Here is an 18,778-nt window from a genome sequence, read left to right as displayed (position 1 = left end):
ACATCGGTGCCTATCTTCCTCCACTTTATATGGGACGCCGCCACAGCATGGCCTACCAAGCAGTACTTCGGTGCGCGCCCGGGATCCGAACCAGCGAACCCTGGGCCGCCGCAGCGGAGCGCGCGCACTTAACCGCTTGCGCCACCGGGCCGGCCCCTGTTCTAAGCACTTTATATGGATTAATTTGTTTAATACGCACAACAACATTTGAAGATAAGAATACTATCTATTTTACAGATGAGGGAAGTAAAACACAAAAAGAGTAACTTGCCGAAAGTCACACAGCTCTTAAGTAACTGAGACCACAGCTGTACCCACTGTGCATACTGCCTCTTAAAATACCACCTCAAGATAAACAAAGCCAGACACTAGTTAAAGTGACAAGGACTTTTAATTTCACAAGATTTTGTACATTTAATGGTACAAGATTTTAATCAGTAATATACTATTGCAACAGGAAAAAGAGTCCTGCATGAACTGAACTGAATTTTGATTTGTACAGAGGTGACTGGGTGTTTTAAAGGGAGAATGAGGGAACAGGTAGGAGAGGGGAAGGGGGCTCATTAGAGTCAGGGAATTGAAAAGTTACAAAAAGCAGGAAGAGGGGGAGGCTTATCCATGGAAAGCCCATCTGGGTTTGTTAGCTGGCACTTAACCAAAGTAGGCTTCTACCTTCCCACAGAGGCTGGGAAACAGGCCCTATCTTCAGGTGTTGCTGGAACAAAAAGTAAATTCTTTTGGCAGCCTTAAGTTTTCTCAGGCAGGCACTTTCTGGGGGTGGGGGTGGGGGGTCATTCTAGGGATGCAGCTTTGAGCTATTAGAAACTATGTTACTGTTTTGTTCAAGTCTTTATAGGCCAAGGTTGAGGCCTAGTTGAGAAGATGGCTAAGGGGAGCCTGACTAGACTTTGGTCAAAAAGAGAATCTTTGTTACCCCTAAAATGTAAATCAGATACAGATAATATAATTGATTATTCAAGAAGGAACCTAAATTAGATCTATGTTATTTTGCCAGTCACAGGGTTGCTCTATGCCCTCTCAATCTTTTTTGAACAAGAATTATGGATATAAAAATCAAAGCCAGATACCAAAACCAGACAAAGACAATACAAAGAAAGAAAATTACAGGCCAGTATCGCTGATGAACATTGATGCAAAAATCCTCAACAAAATATTGGCAAACCGAATACAACAATACATTAAAAAGATCATACACCATGATCAAGTGGGATTTATACCAGAGACGCAGGGATGGTTCAACATCCGCAAATCAATCAACGTGATACATCACATCAACAAAACAAAGAATAAAAACCACATGATCATCTCAATAGACGCAGAGAAGGCATTTGACAAGATACAACATCCATTTATGATAAAAACTCTCAATAAAATGGGAATAGAAGGAAAGTACCTCAACATAATAAAGGCCATATATGACAAACCCACAGCTAACATCATACTCAACAGGGAAAGACTGAAAGCCATTCCTCTGAGAACAGGAACGAGGCAGGGCTGCCCACTCTCACCACTCCTGTTCAACATAGTACTGGAGGTTTTGGCCAGAGCAATTAGGCAAGAAAAAGGAATAAAAGGAATCCAAATAGGTAACGAAGAAGTGAAACTCTCACTATTTGCAGATGACATGATTGTATATATAGAAAACCCTAAAGAATCTGTTGGAAAACTATTAGAAACAATCAACAACTACAGCAAAGTTGCAGGGTACAAAATCAATCTACAAAAATCAGTTGCATTTCTATATGCTAATAATGAACTAACAGAAAGAGAGCTCAAAAAGATAATACCATTTACAATTGCATCAAAAAGAATAAAATACCTAGGAATAAATCTTACCAAGGAGGTGAAGGACCTATACAATGAAAACTACAAGATATTATTGAGGGAAATCCATGATGACATAAAGAAATGGAAAGATATCCCATGCACGTGGATTGGAAGAATAAACATAGTTAAAATGTCTATATTACCTAAAGCAATCTACAGATTCAATGCAATCCCAATCAGAATCCCAATGACGTTCTTCACAGAAATAGAAAAAAGAATACTAAAATTTATATGGGGCAACAAAAGACCCCGAATAGCTAAAGAAATCCTAAAGAAAAAGAACAAAGCAGGAGGCATCACAATCCCTGACTTCAAAACATACTACAAAGCAATAGTAATCAAAACAGCATGGTACTGGTACAAAAACAGACACACAGATCAATGGAACAGAATTGAAAGCCCAGAAATAAAACCACACATATACGGACAGCTAATTTTCGACAAAGGTGCTAAGGACATGCAATGGAGAAAGGAAAGTCTCTTCAATAAATGGTGTTGGGAAAACTGGACAGCCACATGCAAAAGAATGAAAGTGGACCATGTGCTATCGCCATTCATAAAAATTAACTCAAAATGGATCAAAGACCTGAAGGTGAGACCTGAAACTATAAAACTCATAGAAGAAAATATAGGCAACACACTATTTGACATTGGTTTTAAATGAATCTTTTCGGATGACATGCCTACCCAGACTAGGGAAACTAAAGAAAAAATAAACAAGTGGGACTTTATCAGATTAAAGAGCTTTTATAAGACAAATGAAACCAGAATCAAGATGAACAAACAACCAACCAGCTGGGAGGGAATATTTGCAAAACATACATCTGACAAGGGGTTGATCTCCATAATATATAAAGAACTCACACAATTGAACAACAAAAAAACAAACAACCCGATCAAAAAATGGGCAGAGGAAATGAACAGACACTTCTCCAAGGAAGATATACAGATGGCCAATAGGCACATGAAAATATGCTCAACATCACTAATCATCAGGGAAATGCAAATCAAAACAACACTAAGATACCACCTCACGCCTGTTAGAATGGCTATAATCACCAAGACAAAAAACAACAAATGTTGGAGAGGATGTGGAGAAACAGGAACCCTCATACACAGCTGGTGGGAATGCAAATTGGTGCAGCCTCTGTGGAAAACGGTATGGAGATTCCTCAAAGAATTAAAAATAGAGATGCCCTATGATCCAGCCATCCCACTACTGGGAATCTATCCAATGCACCTGAAATCAACAATCCAAAGAGGCTTAGGCACCCCTATGTTCATTGCAGCATTATTCACCATAGCCAAGAAGTGGAAGCAACCTAAGAGTCCCTCGACTGACGACTGGATTAAGAAAATGTGGTATATATATACAATGGAATACTACTCAGCCATAAAAAAAGACAAAATCGTCCCATTTGCAACAACATGGATGGGCCTGGAGCGTATTATGTTAAGTGAAATAAGCCAGAAAGAGAAAGACAAACACTGTATGATCTCACTCATATGTGGAATATAAACCAACACATGGACAGAGAAAACTGGACTGTGGTTACCCGGGCAGTGGGGGTGGGGGGTGGGCACAAGGGGTGAAGGGAGTCATATATGTGGTGATGGACAAACAAAAATGTACAACCCAAAATTTCACAAGGTTAGAAACCATTAAAACATCAATAAAAAAAAATAATTAAAAAAAAAAAATCAAAGCCAGAAAATGTCCAAATGTGACTGACATTAATGTCCATGTGAGTTAATAATGGTTACCATTTATTGTATACTTACAATATGCCAGATAAAATCATAAAAGCTTCACATACATTATATAGTCCTTAACAATAATCTTGCAATGTAGGGATTATCTTCATTTTACAGAGAAGGAAATTGAGGTTAAGAGAGGTTAAATTGATTTTCCCAAGATTACAGCTTATAAGTGGCAGAACCAAGAATTAAAACTAGGTCTGCCTTGCTCCAGATGGCACACTCTACCCATTCATCACTGATTCAAAATATATTTCTGAGTGCCTACTGCATACAAAGGATTGTGCTAGGCACAGAGGATATAAAATGACGAACAAATCCAAAATGGTCTCTGCCTCAGAAAGCTTAGAGACTATGAAAGAAACAGACATTAATCAGGTAATCATACACACCGACATAAAATTGCAACTGTCAAGGGATGTTTTCCTCAAGAAGTCAAGATCTGAAGAATGGGTAGAAGTTAACCATGCAAGAAAGCAAAGAAGAGCATCTTATATCTGGAATTTTAAAGAATTTGCCATGGTAAATAGACTATACATATTTAGTCTTACAAATTTACTTATGAATGGAATATGTAAATATGTTCTCAAAATCCCAGATATAGGATATATAAAATTCTTTTAAATCATAGATATAGAATGTATCCGAGATCCTCTTTCTCTTAAGATAACTGATATCATAAGAAAGCTATTTATGGGGCCAGCCCAGTGGCGAAGCAGTTAAGTTCATGTGTTCCACTTGGGCAGCCTGGGGTTCGTGCGTTTGGATCTTGGGCGCAGACCCACTCACCGTTCATCAAGGCATGCTGCGGCGGCAGCCCACGTAGAAAAACTAGAGGGACCTACAACTAGGATATACAACTATGTACTGGGGCTTTGGGGAGAAAAAAAGAAAAAGAGGAAGACTGGCAACAGATGTTAGCTCAGGGCCAATCTTCCTCAAAAAAAAAAAAAAGAAGAAGAGGGCCGGCCCTGTGGCTTAGTGGTTAAGTGCGTGCGCTCCGCTGCTGGCGGCCCGGGGTTCGGATCCCGGGCGCGCACCCATGCACCGCTTCTCGGGCCATGCTGAGGCCGCGTCCCACATACAGCAACTAGAAGGATGTGCAGCTATGACATACAACTATCTACTGGGGCTTTGGGGAGAAAAATAAATAAATAAATAAAATCTTTAAAAAAAAAAAAAAGAAGAAGAAAGCTATTTAAAGTTAGTCCACTTAAAACAGAGGTGAAAATTTCATATATAAAGTGGTAAGAACTTTTATTAGTTTATGTCATCTTAAATTTAATTTAATTTTGGTTATAATTACAATTATGTGCTAATTCTTAGAAATGAACAAATCAAGTGGGGATTTGGGCATATTTTTTCCAATAAAATTGTATTAAACAGACTTCACCTAATGTCTAGTTTCCAAATCACAATTCTAAAGGCTTTATTTGTAAAAAACTTGAGATTACTGACAATTTTCCCAAGGCCCTCTTTTAATCTTGATATTAAATTTTTTTTTTTAAAAGATGAGAGGGTCATCATCATCTTTGTAATTTTTCTATTTTTCGATTGCTGTGGCCTAATTCTGACAAATTTTCATTTGTCATTGGTTTCACTTGTGATTTGAGTTCACCAACATCATTTTCATCATCTGTCCTACATCTTTTCAAGATTTGTAATTTTACCCTAAAATCACTTTGTATTGTATTTGCGTTTTATAACAGTATTCAACAATCAGAAAAAGACTGGCCAACAATGCCACTAAGCTAGACAGAGATGAATGTATGAGGAACAGTTAATGTTATAGATGGTTTGTTCATTAGTGAATATTTATTATAACTTTGGCTTCCCTTTGCAATCTCATAACTGTGGAGACTTAGATAATAAATAGCCAGATAACTAGGCTGTACTAAAGAAGACCTGTGCAGTTTGAGCAGATAGAAACATGAGATGAGGCCAGAGAGGGAAGTATCCACTTAGCAATGCTGCCTCCCTTAGTGAAAGAATATGGGCACATGCACATCATATATAATTTAAGCAAAGCCAGCAAAGAGGGTAACCATTAAAAGTAGATAGGAGAATCACCCAGGAGAAAGATGTTATATGATAGTCATAAAAGCTGCCACTCTAATAACAATATATTCTTAAAACTAAGAGTAATTTAAATCAAGAAAAACCTCAAACCCTTTCTATAGAGTGTTCAAATCTCAGCATAAATAGATCAAAAAGATATTTCAGTCACTCGAGTAAAAATCCCCTTATCATACATTTAAGAATCTCCCACTGAGATGTTAGCTTGCTAGTCTTACAATATTAGTAGTTTTTTGCCAGACCTGACTCAGGGTGCATCAGAAAAGGAAAGCAAAATATTACGTATGAGGCAAGTGAGAAAGTCACAGTGGAGAACAATACATCTCATACCCCAAAAATCACCTCATATATATTCAGATATGATAACAATGGAATCTTTAGTGTCAAGCCCTTTCACTTTCTTTTTAAATAACTTTAAAAGCTTTTGTTTTTAGAATTTAATGTAAACAAACAAAAAACCCTTCAGATTAAAATACCTTTTCAGGAAGTGAAAGAAATTATTTGGATCACATCTTGTCAATATGTGAATAAAAATTTAAAAGCTAGCTTTTCTTAAAGCCAAATACAATTTTTCTATAAAATACATGCAAAGAAATATGTCTATTCTCCTTAGCTCCATATTTACCCTTTGGTTGGTGTTCAAGCATTTCCTTATAATATAAAAAGCTGGCACACATGGCTATTACCACTAACTAATTTTAAGAAGGGCAAAAATAGAAAAGCACAATCTTGAACCTCACATGGTTGAGTCAACCATTGGAATAAAAAAATTTCTTAACTGATGGAAAAAACACTTAAAAAGACATTGGAAGAAAAAGTACATGTTCTGACATAAAGCATTTAGAGTAAAACATCACTTTGGAAGAAATAAACATTTACTAGTAGTCAATGATGCAGAACAAAAAGACTGTTCTACACAAAAGCCAAGACTTGATATTGAACCTGTTCTACTGGAGTCAGCAATTTCTTCCTGAAGACATTTATTTGGTTGTAACAATTTTTAGCATTTCTTACTGTATAACTCAGCATAAGAAACCAATTCTCAAAAGGTGTTCCCTAATTATATTAAAAGTGCAACGCTGAGCTATGCCGGTATTCTATTCCAAAAAGTAAAAAATGCAAACTAGGCCACATATTGAGAAGATGCCTGTCAACAGTAACACTTCAATAATGCAATTTTACAAGTGAATCAGCCTACTGCAAAAAGTTTAAAAAAATTTTTTTCTCATTTCATATAACCATTATTTACTAATAAGACATCATGACTAAAAATGAACAAATAAAAACTATCCCTGACGTCGTAGTATAGAAAAGAGACATTTATACTATATCAGTTTAGAATGCTTTGGATTGTAGGTAACAGAGAACCCAGTTCACAACAGCATAAACAAATATGGATTCATTTCTCTCACAAGATAAAAAAATCTTGAAACGGTGATTGCTAAGGTTTGTTTACTAATCAATGATGCCACCAACATCTTCAGTATTTTTGCTCCACCAGCCTGAGTGGATTAACTTTGTGTATTCAAGTGTGTTGCCTAATGATTCCAAGATGGTCACTGCAGCTCCAGGCATCACATCTAAGGCCAAAGCAAGAAAAAGGGGTTAACCAGCCCCATCTGACCCTTTTATCTGAGAAAGGGAAAGCCTTTCATGAAGTCCGCCAGTAGGCTCATGGGCTAGAATTGTATCACCTGCCTACTGTGGCAGTAAGAAAGACTAGAAAATCAAATATTTAACTTTTCTAATTTTTATGGTAGAGCTAAGAGATGGATATGGATTCACCAACCAACAGTGTCTGCCAGTCCTCCACTCAGTATGCACACACACACTTTTTTTTTTTTCCCCCCAAAGCCCCAGTAGATAGCTGTATGTCATAGCTGCACATTGTTCCAGTTGCTGTATGTGGGACGCGGCCTCAGCGTGGCCGGAGAAGCAGTGCGTCAGTGTGCGCCCGGAATCCGAACCCGGGCCACCAGCATCAGAGCGCACGCACTCAACCGCCAAGCCACGGGGCCGGCCCCACACACACACTTTTACACGTGTTAAACAGAACATACTCATCCTCTCAAGGAAGACAATCCCACTATCTCATCCAATTACTGCATGAAGCAAGATCTCTAAGTGATATCAAGTCCAAATATGGCAACTCTTATCTGACCATCTGTATGGTTAAAAGATAACCTGTTTCTAAACTACTCCCCTCACATATATAACGATGAAAAAGAAAAAAGAGTGACCTCAATAAAAATTCCATTAAAGAAAAGGGATATTAGGAAGCACACAGTGGTCAACAGTCCACAGTCCATATCATATCTTATTGGACAGAAATCACAGATTCCCTGGCAGGCAATAAAGTAAATTCCTTAGTTAGTCAATCTAGCAGCTCCTAGCTTAAGTCTCAGGAGGATCTCCTTTGTCATTGTCCTCTGTACCCATATCTAAGGTAGGTTTTGAAGTGGATGCCCTTCCCAGGGCCTCCACAGCTTTTGTAGCCTACTTCATCTTGGTTTGACTTAGGGAGGAAGGGATGAGGATTGCTTGGAAGGTAAAAACAATCACAACTAATTGCCAGCTTTGTACTGCAGTTCCCTCAAAAACGTATCAAGCTTCTGGCCTATTTGCTTCAGATCAATTCCCTGAGTGAGTAACCACAGTCAAAAAATATTTTTAGAAATAATCTTTAGGCCTGGAAATTCTCATCTCTTAACTGTTGACCTCTGAACTGTCATAATAGACTTGAGGCAATTCTAACAATAGTCTTAGGTGAGGAGATACTATCCTTAATCCCTACAAAATTCCAAATTATGGGGCTCTTTGCCAATTTAGAGTGCAAGCTAAAAGCAGACTACCTCTATAGCAAAGCTGTATTTTTCTGCCCTCTCTGCTTGTACGCTGAGGAGTGCTAATTTGAGTTCACCCCCTTCTGTAGGATCCTACTGAAAAGTCACAAGAAGTAACCACACATGACAGTATTCCAAATTTTTCCTATCATTTCTCCTAACAGAACAATCTCTGCACATGGTCAGCCTTCCATGGAGCAGCAGACACAGGTTAGTCAAATGCTTTGCTATTGTATAACAAGGGTCACATCTTTCTGCTTCTTATTTTTCTCTATAAGTCTGGAAGTAGGCAGTCCAAGGTTGCAAGAGCTGTTCAAGAATGTCCTAGACTCTTTCGCTCTTTCTCCTCCATGATCCTCAGCTTGTTGGAATCACATTTTCACCCTCATACTTGTCATCTCATGGTTACCAGATGGCTGCTACATCTTCAGGCTTCATGTTTGCATTTAAGGCACGAAGAAAGGGGAAAGAGGAGAGTACCAGCTACCTATATTCTCTTTATCAGGAAAGCAAAAGCCCTCCCTGCACTCAGCAGACTTCCCCTCACAATCACTGGCAAAGGAGAATGGGATTGTCATGACTGGCTTCAAACTAGTCAGGGTTTTTTGCTTGAAGCTGGTCACATTGCTGCCCCTAACAAAATGAAGGTAAGCAATAGGAAATGGGTATTAGGGAGGTCATTAAGAATATCCGCCACACACAGATACTTATAGTTTTAAGAGAATGTTTGAAAAATAGAAACCAATTTCAATTTGGTGAAATTTCAGGCAATATAACGGAAGCGGGGGAAATAAAAGGCCCTCAGGCAGTGCTATAAAAATATATTTTAGGTAAAGAGATCCCTACTCAGGCAAACCCATGCTACTTAAGAGTCTATCCCAGAAATTAGCACCCTTTAGCAACTCTGCTTTTCACAGACTCTTCCCTTCCTTCAATTCTGAACCCACAGATTCTCTAAAATACCCATGTTTATTAACAACTGTTTCTATGGCAGCAGAGCCCCTGGTGGTGGGGCACAGGGGTGGAGGCTATTTATAAGTTGAGGACTGACAGTACATGCCAATAGCAGCTATTATTGATGAAATCCTTGAGGAATTTCTGAAATAGATAAACACTATGGAAAAAACAAAAGAAATATTCATTGTGCCTGTTGGTCGCCACGAAACCTCTTGATTATAATTTGGTTTCCCATCTAGGTCCACCACCTGGAAGAAAATACACTGATCATCCTGACAACTGGTTTATGTAACAGCTTTATCTCATTATAAATTAGTAAATTTGCATTCTGGCTTTACATATCAGGCTGATGAGGTTGTTAGACTAATTTAATCCTCTCTGGGACACTTACTAACCAGATCCAGTTTCTAAGCCCACAAGACTGAGAGTCAGACGCTGGTAAATTCACTAAGGTTATACCATCCAATGTGATCTTTTGAGTAACAGCAGCTGGCCTGGCCCAGGCAACAGCCCTTCATATCACTGAGTGTATTGGTATGAACTTCTTTCTTTAAAACATTTATAGAAGCAATAAATCAATTTTTACCCCATGTAGCTCACAAAAGCCACCTTCTTCGATGTAAATTGCACCACCTATAAATATACTCAAGTCACCAATGGTTCAAAGTATAATAGTTTCAAGCAATCCTCAACTCATAATTTTTATATATGAAAAGGTATGCAGTTTAAGGGTTAAGAGCAAGGGCTCTGGAGCCAGAAGGCTAGAGCAAAAACCCCAGTTCCACATTAGAACATTGTACCATGGAATAAGTATGTGACACTGGGCAAAAATCTTTGTGCCCAGTTTGCTCATTGATACACGAGGGCTGGGGGAAAGGAGGACAGAATAACAGTGCCTACTTCAAAGAGCTGTCTGAATATAAAATGAATTTATACATGTAAAGTACCTGGAACATAAGAAACTGAACAAGTATTAGCTATCATCATTATTCTTAACTGGAAAACCTAAATAGTATATGGTTGCATTTTTATGCAAACACGAAATGATTTGATAATCAAGATTCACTTTATATGCAAAATAGGAAATAACACAAATTTCCCCAATTAATAATTTATCAAGAATCACAGTTTCAAATCCAGGTGGTGAGTGATTTATAAACTCTTTTAAGCTACTGCCACATGACAATAGCAAACTTTCCATTCTTTGCTGCCAGGAATAGTCTTGAATTATGCATGTCTCCTACAAAATGTGACAGCTTTATACAGAGACATAAAGGAGATAAAAATCATAGAGCTTCCCAACCCCACTGACCCCTCAGTGTTACCCCTTGTACCCTGGTCTTCCTATGTCCTTGGAGCCTAGAAACCCTACAATCAATATCCAAACAGAATAAGTCTCTGAATATTGTCCCAGGAAAAACTTTTCTTGAAATAAGGGGTCAGTCAGCCTGGTTATTTTTCACACGTGTGTGGCCTTCTCAGGCCTGAAGTAATTACCATCCCCTCCCACTTTCCTCAGTATACGTAACTGGTCATCTTTATTATTTCCTTGCTCACAAAGAAATATTATCTTAATGGCCCTGATTTTCCTCTAACGTGCCTACTTTTCTCTCCTACTCGAATACTTCATTCATTGCTGTTTTATTTACTCACCTCCCTCAGCACAAGTATTTTTTTTCCTTTTGCCTCTGACCGTCACATCTTTACTCTCAAACTCCCCAAACCACACCTAGTCAATTCTTTAGGTTCTCAGTCATTCTTCACCCTCTGCCCCATCCCCCATCTTCGAGAGAGTTCATTTCTTTGAGGACAAACTCTTTTTATCCTAAATTTATTTTTCACTTCTCTGCAGTTCACTCAATAAAAATCTGGTTCTCCCTTAGATCACAAGGTACCTTTTCCAATCTAACTATTTAGTCCTTTCTCCTCTTTCTCACAGGAAAATCAATGGAAAGAAGTGAGGAACAGGCTTTTCCTTGCTCCCAAATGCCATTTTCAGATTATCATACTCTGGTCCACTTCTTATTGTTTGAAATCTCCACCTTATCTCACATTTCAGGGAGCTGTCCTCAACAATCCTACTTGAACACACTCATCTTTAAATTTATCCTCTCATCCTCCTCTCTAGTCTTGGTAGAGGTGATTCATTGAGTCCACAATTCAATTTCTGTCGACGTTAACATACATATATTTGGAGAGTATTACATAAACCAGAAAAATTAAACATGGTAATGATGGTCACATGGTCAACAATGGAACAAGCTGAATAAAATGCATGACTATTTCTGTGCTCATAAAATAACTTTATAATTTTCCATAATACTCCTAATATCAAGTTCTATAAGTTTATATATTCTGTCATTAGAAATATATCATGTTAGCTACTGCCTTAGACATAAATGACCATATATTTTTCAAAATAAACCATAGCATCATAAAATTAGAAGACCTTATGATGGGTATATAAGCTATTCTTGACAGATGATCAGGCTACTTAGAAGACCTTCCAGAAAGAGGATTCTACAACCTTGCAAGGTAAATCATTCTAATCTTAAACATCCTCAACTTCAAAATCTTTGATTTTTCTAACCTAAATTTCTCCTGTTCCTCTTCCTCTCTGGAGATGGGAAAAAACAGGCACCAACCTCGATATGACAGCATCTCATTTACTTGAAAAGCATTATCACCCCCCAGCCTTCACTTGTCTAAGCTCAATGACTTGGACTATTTTCCAGACTCCTGTTCCCCAAAACTTGCTTAATTTTCTTTAACTCTATTCATATTATTTTTAAATCACAAAGATCAGGCTTAGATTTAACCAGCTTACTGGATTTTGTTGTTTTTAATATTTATTTTATAAATAGTTAATACATAATTGAACATGGTTCTATACATACAGGCTTCTCAAACATCAGAATTAAGACCCAAGCTTCCATAAATTAAAAGTTACAGAATTTTCCATATTGTGGAGTCTACACTTATTGTCTCTTAGTTAAATTAAACCAATGACCTATCATTATAGTTGACAAATTATGGCTATACATATGGGCCCAAAACATTAGAAAGAATGAATTAATGAATACTTACCTGATCTGTCCTTGGGTGAAAGTCTTTTCGCCTAGATTGCAGAGAAGAAACTGGCTTTCACTTTATAGTTTGCCTCTATCTCTTCTGCTTTGATAGAAATTGTGGCCACCATAAAGAAAAATAAAAATAGCAAATATTTTACATAACAATTCGAGTAACATAGGAAGAGAAGGAAAGTAGAATCTGTTCACAAATTTCATCTGAGCTTTTCTTTTACTTAGTAATACCACAGAAGACTTCATAACAGGCAGCAGAAACTTCTCTTTCCCCAACCTTCTTTTTTTTTTTTTTTTTTTTTAAAGTCCCAGGAAAACTATTCATCGTTATACTTCCAAATACAAGGCTAGAAGTTGGGTTATGAGGGAAACAGAATTTTATTAAAAGATTATTGGGTAGGAGTAAAAAAAATCCTTTAAACAAGGACTCTTTGGGGATGGCAAGGAATTATATTTCTTTCATTATGAAAGTTACTTTTTGTGTTATGTCTCCACCAAAAAAAAAATTTACATGCAATATTATGGATAGAGGGTTAAAAAGGATTGTCATTTCTATAAGGTGGTAGCCTTCATGAGAAAGAAGGGGGAAAAGTGGTATACACTATGATGTATCTTCCACTTTAACAGTTCATTTTCCCAAAGAGCTTTACTTTATATGGCACTAAGACAAGATCAAGGCAATGGCTCAGAATACCTTAATTATGTAAAAGTGGCATATATTAATAATGTAAATTTTTATTTCAAGCCAGTTTTCAATATGTACAATCAATCCCTCATAAATGCATGGTCTTTCTGTAGTCATACAAATAATGAACATGTAAGGTTTAATAAGAGTATAATTTTGCAACTACAAAACATCAAAAATTTATCTACCTTCAAATTTGATCATGCTAGTTCTTTATTTTTCTGGTTCATTTTCAGTCTGATAAATGAAAAATCAAATTTTATTCTTTACGTAAAAATAATCGTAGAATCATAAAAATTTGGAGGTAGAAAGAAATTTAGAGAACTTCTAGATGGAGTATGTTCAATCCTGTCTAAATCAGAGACATTCACTTAACTGCCTTACTCAAAGTTATAGAATGAATTAGAGGTGGATCCCTGGACTTCAGAATGCTTTTTCCACTACATAATGATTCCTCAAACTTATTGAGGCACAACTTTGTGTATATACGTGAGGCAGTGAGGCACCAGGTTGAACTTGAGGTCTCTGAATCATACTGTCCAGGTTGGAATTTTGGTTCCTCCATTTACTAACTGTGTGATCTTGAGCAAGTTACTTAATCTCTGCGCCTCAGTTTTCTCACCTATAAAATGAGACGATAACTATACCTTCCCAATAGGGTTGATATGAAAAAATTAATACATATAAAGCACATACAATGGTGTCTAACATATCATAAGCATTTAATAAATGTCAGCAATTATTAGGATTCTATCAATAAACACATGGACACGTACTTGCTAGGTTCTAAAATAGCCTAATTATACTAGAATTGGAATACTGTATCATTTTTATGTTTTAAAATATATAGTCACCAATACTCTATTTTTTTTTTTTTTTTTTTTTTTTTTTTTTTTGTGAGGAGATCAGCCCTGTGCTAACATCCGCCAATCCTCCTCTTTTTTTGCCGAGGAAGACGGCCCTGGGCTAACATCTGTGCCCATCTTCCTCCACTTTATATGGGACGCTGCCACAGCATGGCTTGCCAAAGCAGTGTGTCAGTGCGCGCCCGGGATCCGAACCAGTGAACCCCGGGCCGCCGCAGCGGAGCGCTTGCGCCACCGGGCCAGCCCCACACCAATACTCTATTTTTGACACATGTATTGTGTAGCCGAAAGAACTGTTTCCTTACTGCACAAAGATGGGGTTCTCTTACCCAGTGTGTAGAAAAGAGCCAGCCCAGTGGCGCAGTGGTTAAGTTTGCGCACTCCACTTCAGCGGCCCAGAGTTCACAGGTTCAGATCCCAGGCGCTAACCTACGCACCACTCATCAAGCCATGCTATGGTGGCATCTCATATAAAGTAGAGGAAGATGGGTACAGATGCTAGCCCAGGGCCAGGCTTCCTCAGCAAAAAGAGGAATACTGGCAGCAGATGTTAGCTCAGGGCTAATCTTCCTCATACACACACAAAAAAAGCCAATTATTATGGCATCAGCCTTTCAGAAAAGAAAACAGCTTTATTGCTAGATTGATCTGCAAGGAGACAGGAGGCATATGCTGTCAGATCTGTCTCCCTGATCCAGGGCTTGGGGCAAAATTTATGAGATGAAGGGCAGGGCGGTCTAAAGTGTGGAGATAGATGATTGGAGGTAAGGAGAAGTGAGGTAATTGATGATCAGTCCAAGCATAGTCAAACTTCATGGCTCTCCATAGGACCCACGTTCACAAAATAGTGGTGTTAGAATGATGTGAGGAGGGAGTTTTCAGCCTCTTGACGTAAAAAGGTCACTTATTAGGCATCTGCTCAGGCCCAGTTGATGGGTTGGTGGTCCCAACTGGTCTGAACTAGACAAGGGGTCTCAGTTCCTGAAAAACAACTTTTAATCACTCTGTTGATAAGATCAGGTCAGTTTGCCAGTCCTAGAGTGCCTGTGGTTACAGTTTCCTCATGAAGCACATGCAAAATTCAAAATATTCAACACATAATAAATTTCACTTAATTTGAATACCATTCTCTTTGTGATCATTTGAGCCCATGGTATACTCAGAATATGACATCCAGAGGGATCATTTTTTAACTCCCTTTCACTATGTGACAAAATTATTTTCAATAACAATCATGAAATGAAACAGACAGACAGTGAAAGAAACAGACAGTGAAAATTCTTTCATTCAACTCCACTTATATGCCAATATAAAATAAATATTATAGTACAAAAAAGGAAAAATGTTAATAGAATTAATGTTTTGGAAAAACAGAAAAACAAACCTACATATTGGTCTGTTGAAGTACTAAATAATATTGCACCTCCTATTCTCAATTTGTTCTTTAGTTTTGAACAAACATTAAGAATTTAAAGACAAAGTTAAAGATATTATTTGAACTCAATTATTCAAAAGAATAATTTCACAAAAGAACTAAAATTTGTACTTACCAACGAAAAACATTACACCTCAAAGTTTGCACTTTCACTCTTAAATTTTACATACAAATGAAAACTCTAGGTGGTCACACAGAATGACATTGAAGTAACCAAGTTCTGCTTTTTCATCCTTACAATTGCTGTGCTACCACTGTTTATTAAGAATCTACTATTTAAATGCAGGGATATGGACCACAGGGGTTCTAGACATGAACTGCACCAAAGCCTTGAATTTTTATGAATTTACTTGGAAAAATACCCATATAAGTGAGTTCATGTTTATTGAAGGCCAATTGTATAAATGGGAGTTCTCTGAATTAACTTTCATGTAGAACATAATATTTATTAAAGGATAAATCATTAAAATGTGATTATTTGAAGTTTACATATACATTGCTAAAACTTAACAGTAACTACAGAAATCGTCTAGAACCTAGACTCCTAAGAGATTTTTCAGGGAGGAGTATTTTATCACCGACACAGTTTAGAATTTGTGGTACATAAAAATTACTGGTAATAAAAAGCAGATAGACTTTCAGTGGGTTTATTATAGCTTAAATTCTCTACAGACAATGAGCATTTTTATTGCCTACACCCAAGGTGATGCTCTCATTGCCCCACTCTTGATGTGCTGCTGCTCAAGATGAAATCTGCCATTGAGGTACTATCCTTGAAAATGGGCTTGCTGCATTAAGCATACTTAACCTAATTATGAGAAAACCTTTTAAAATGAATATTAATTGAGGACCTACTGAGTGCATGGTACTGTGCTTTGTGTTTTATCCACATAGACTGTATGTATATGAATTTTGCTAATTACAAATCATTTATTCATTAAAGCCATCTCAGAATTTTTTTTAAAAAGCTGTTTTGTTAGCAGTTATTGTGTATACTTAAATTCTTAAATAAATGTCACACAAAGTCACATATATTCCATTTTTCAGGCTTTTCACTAACTCAGATAGGCTTTCTCTCTGTGTTGCAAATAAATGAGGTTGCATTACAAATCACTATTTAGAAGAGGTTTTAAACTATTAACATTTACATAAATATTAACAACTTAAGATTTCTTGGTATTATTTAAATTTCACAAATCATGTGGCATCAAATTCATATGTTCTACTTTTACAAGCAGCTACCTCAAGAGAATAAATTTTAACTCTGATATCAATCTTTTTCAGACATTCACAAGATCAATATAATCTCCCATCTGCCCTCTCATAATCCTGCAGCTGCACACATGCACAAATTTTCTGATTATGTGATTCTGGTACTCTTGAAAAGACAGTCTTTTTAACTAAAAGAAAATCTGACTTACCTCAAAAGGCATTTTGGCATGGGATATTATGCCAATTACAGCCACACTAAAAGCAGGTATATCTGGGGGCCGGCCCGGTGGCATAGCGGTTAAGTACCCGCGCTCCGCTGCTGTGGCCCGGGGTTCGCAGGTTCGAATCCCAGGCACACACCGACACACCGCTTGTCAAGCCATGCTGTGGCTGCGTCCCACATAAAGTAGAGGAAGGTAAGTGGGATGTTAGCCCAGGGCCAATCTTCCTCAGGAAAAAAGAGGAGGATTGGCATCTGATGTTAGCTCAGAGCTAGTCTTCCTCACAAAAAAAAAAAAAAGCAGGTATATCTGGCAAGAAAGTGACACACAAGGCTTAAACACACAGCTGATTTCTTCCACTCCTGCTTCATAGGTCCTATTTTCCTATTGCTGTGGGGCTCTTTCAGCCACAAAATTCCCTCTCATTAATTACCTACAGTCTACTGAAGCAACACCTGTTCTATTTACAGCTCTAGTATTCCTTAGCTCGCCTATTGGTAAGAATCACCTGCAGGCAGTTAAAAATAAAAATCACAGGCCACTTTCCCATAGATTAGATTTTAATGGGTTTGAGGTGAGGCTCCAGAATCTGATTTTAAACAAGTGTCCCCAAGTGGTTCTTACAGGCAAGTTTAAGAACAAGCTAAAGAGGCCTGCCAGAGATCTTCACAGTTCCTCTAAATTGATGAGCCTCAAGGGCTAATCCTCCTCTGGGTGTTAGGCCTAAGACTATTTGAAAACAAGAGCAGGACAAGTTTGGAGAAGGCAGAATGCATCTTGTCTACACCTCTGATTTAGGTTTTCAACAACCTCAAGAAATTATCAGAGGAAGATTTAGTTTGGGTATGTGAAGTAGGACACCACCAGGGGGCAGCAGAGAGCTGGCAAATTATACAGGTTTTGGCATTTTTGACTTCACACTACCACATAAAATGGTTGCACATACATTTTCCATGAACTCAGATTACAAAAAAAATGCAGCACATTTAAAACACATAGGTAAAAGATGTTAGCACGTAATTTCCAGTTTTCTCTCTAGAGGATGTTTCTAGACAGCCGTTGTAGAAAAAAGTTCCTTGGGACTAGCATTGCTCCTGAATCCAGGTGTATTAGACTGCAAAGATTGTAGAGCATTAGACGTGTATTAGACTACAAAGATTTCAGGCAAACCGAAGTGGTGTTCCAATTTCTCTGTCAGCAAGTTTCAAAATACTTGTCCTACTCCTTCAACTAGCATTGTAACTGGATGCTTTTCAATGGTTTTAACCAAATCTTTAGAGTTCTACTAAGTGGGGGGGGGGGGAATGGGGTAGATAACCTGGGCAAGCTATGTCAATGGTTTTTTTTTCTCTTTACACTTTTTCAAGGGTAGTTGAAATGTTGCTACCACCTGTAGAAAGACAACGATACCCCTCCCCATCTCATCCATCCTCCCAAGTATTCTTGACCTATCCCCACTTGCTCCTTTCCAGTCCACATTTCTTCCTTCTAGAAATGTAGAAGAAAAATCCTCTGGCAACCCACGTAGCTTCGACAAATATCACCTCCAACAGCTTTTTTCCCTCTGAAACACCACCATTAGAGTTGGGTAAGAAACACTGAAAAATGAGGGAGGCCCTGAAGAAGAAATTTTACTTATTTCCCAGCTTGCTGAAATTAGATATTCACTCCCTATCTAGGTATTTATGTGCCTAGAAAAAGTATAATCCAAGTTCCTGGGGAAATTCCGAGACCTAGGTTTTGAAGTCTTTCAACTCTACAATTTCCATCTTTTAGCTAGAAAAGCTGAGGTGG

General features: G+C 37.7%; 1 protein-coding gene across 1 annotated transcript in view; it reads right to left on the bottom strand.

Moving 5' to 3' along the window:
* NRG4 (neuregulin 4) overlaps window positions 1–18,276 on the bottom strand; it is a 160,629-nt gene extending 142,353 nt beyond the window's left edge. The window contains exons 1-2 of the mRNA XM_058542163.1: window positions 16,973–18,276; window positions 12,570–12,653 (exon numbers count right to left, since the gene is read on the bottom strand). The gene's annotated coding sequence lies outside the window, so the exon portion shown is untranslated. The remainder of the gene's footprint in view (window positions 1–12,569; window positions 12,654–16,972) is intronic.
* Between the last annotated feature and the right edge of the window lie 502 nt (window positions 18,277–18,778).

The sequence above is a fragment of the Diceros bicornis genome, chromosome 5 (genome assembly GCF_020826845.1).
Source record: "Diceros bicornis minor isolate mBicDic1 chromosome 5, mDicBic1.mat.cur, whole genome shotgun sequence".
NCBI classification, from domain to species: Eukaryota; Metazoa; Chordata; class Mammalia; order Perissodactyla; family Rhinocerotidae; genus Diceros; species Diceros bicornis.
Note: the sequence above shows the minus strand (reverse complement) of the source record. Positions and strands in the feature narration are given on the sequence as shown.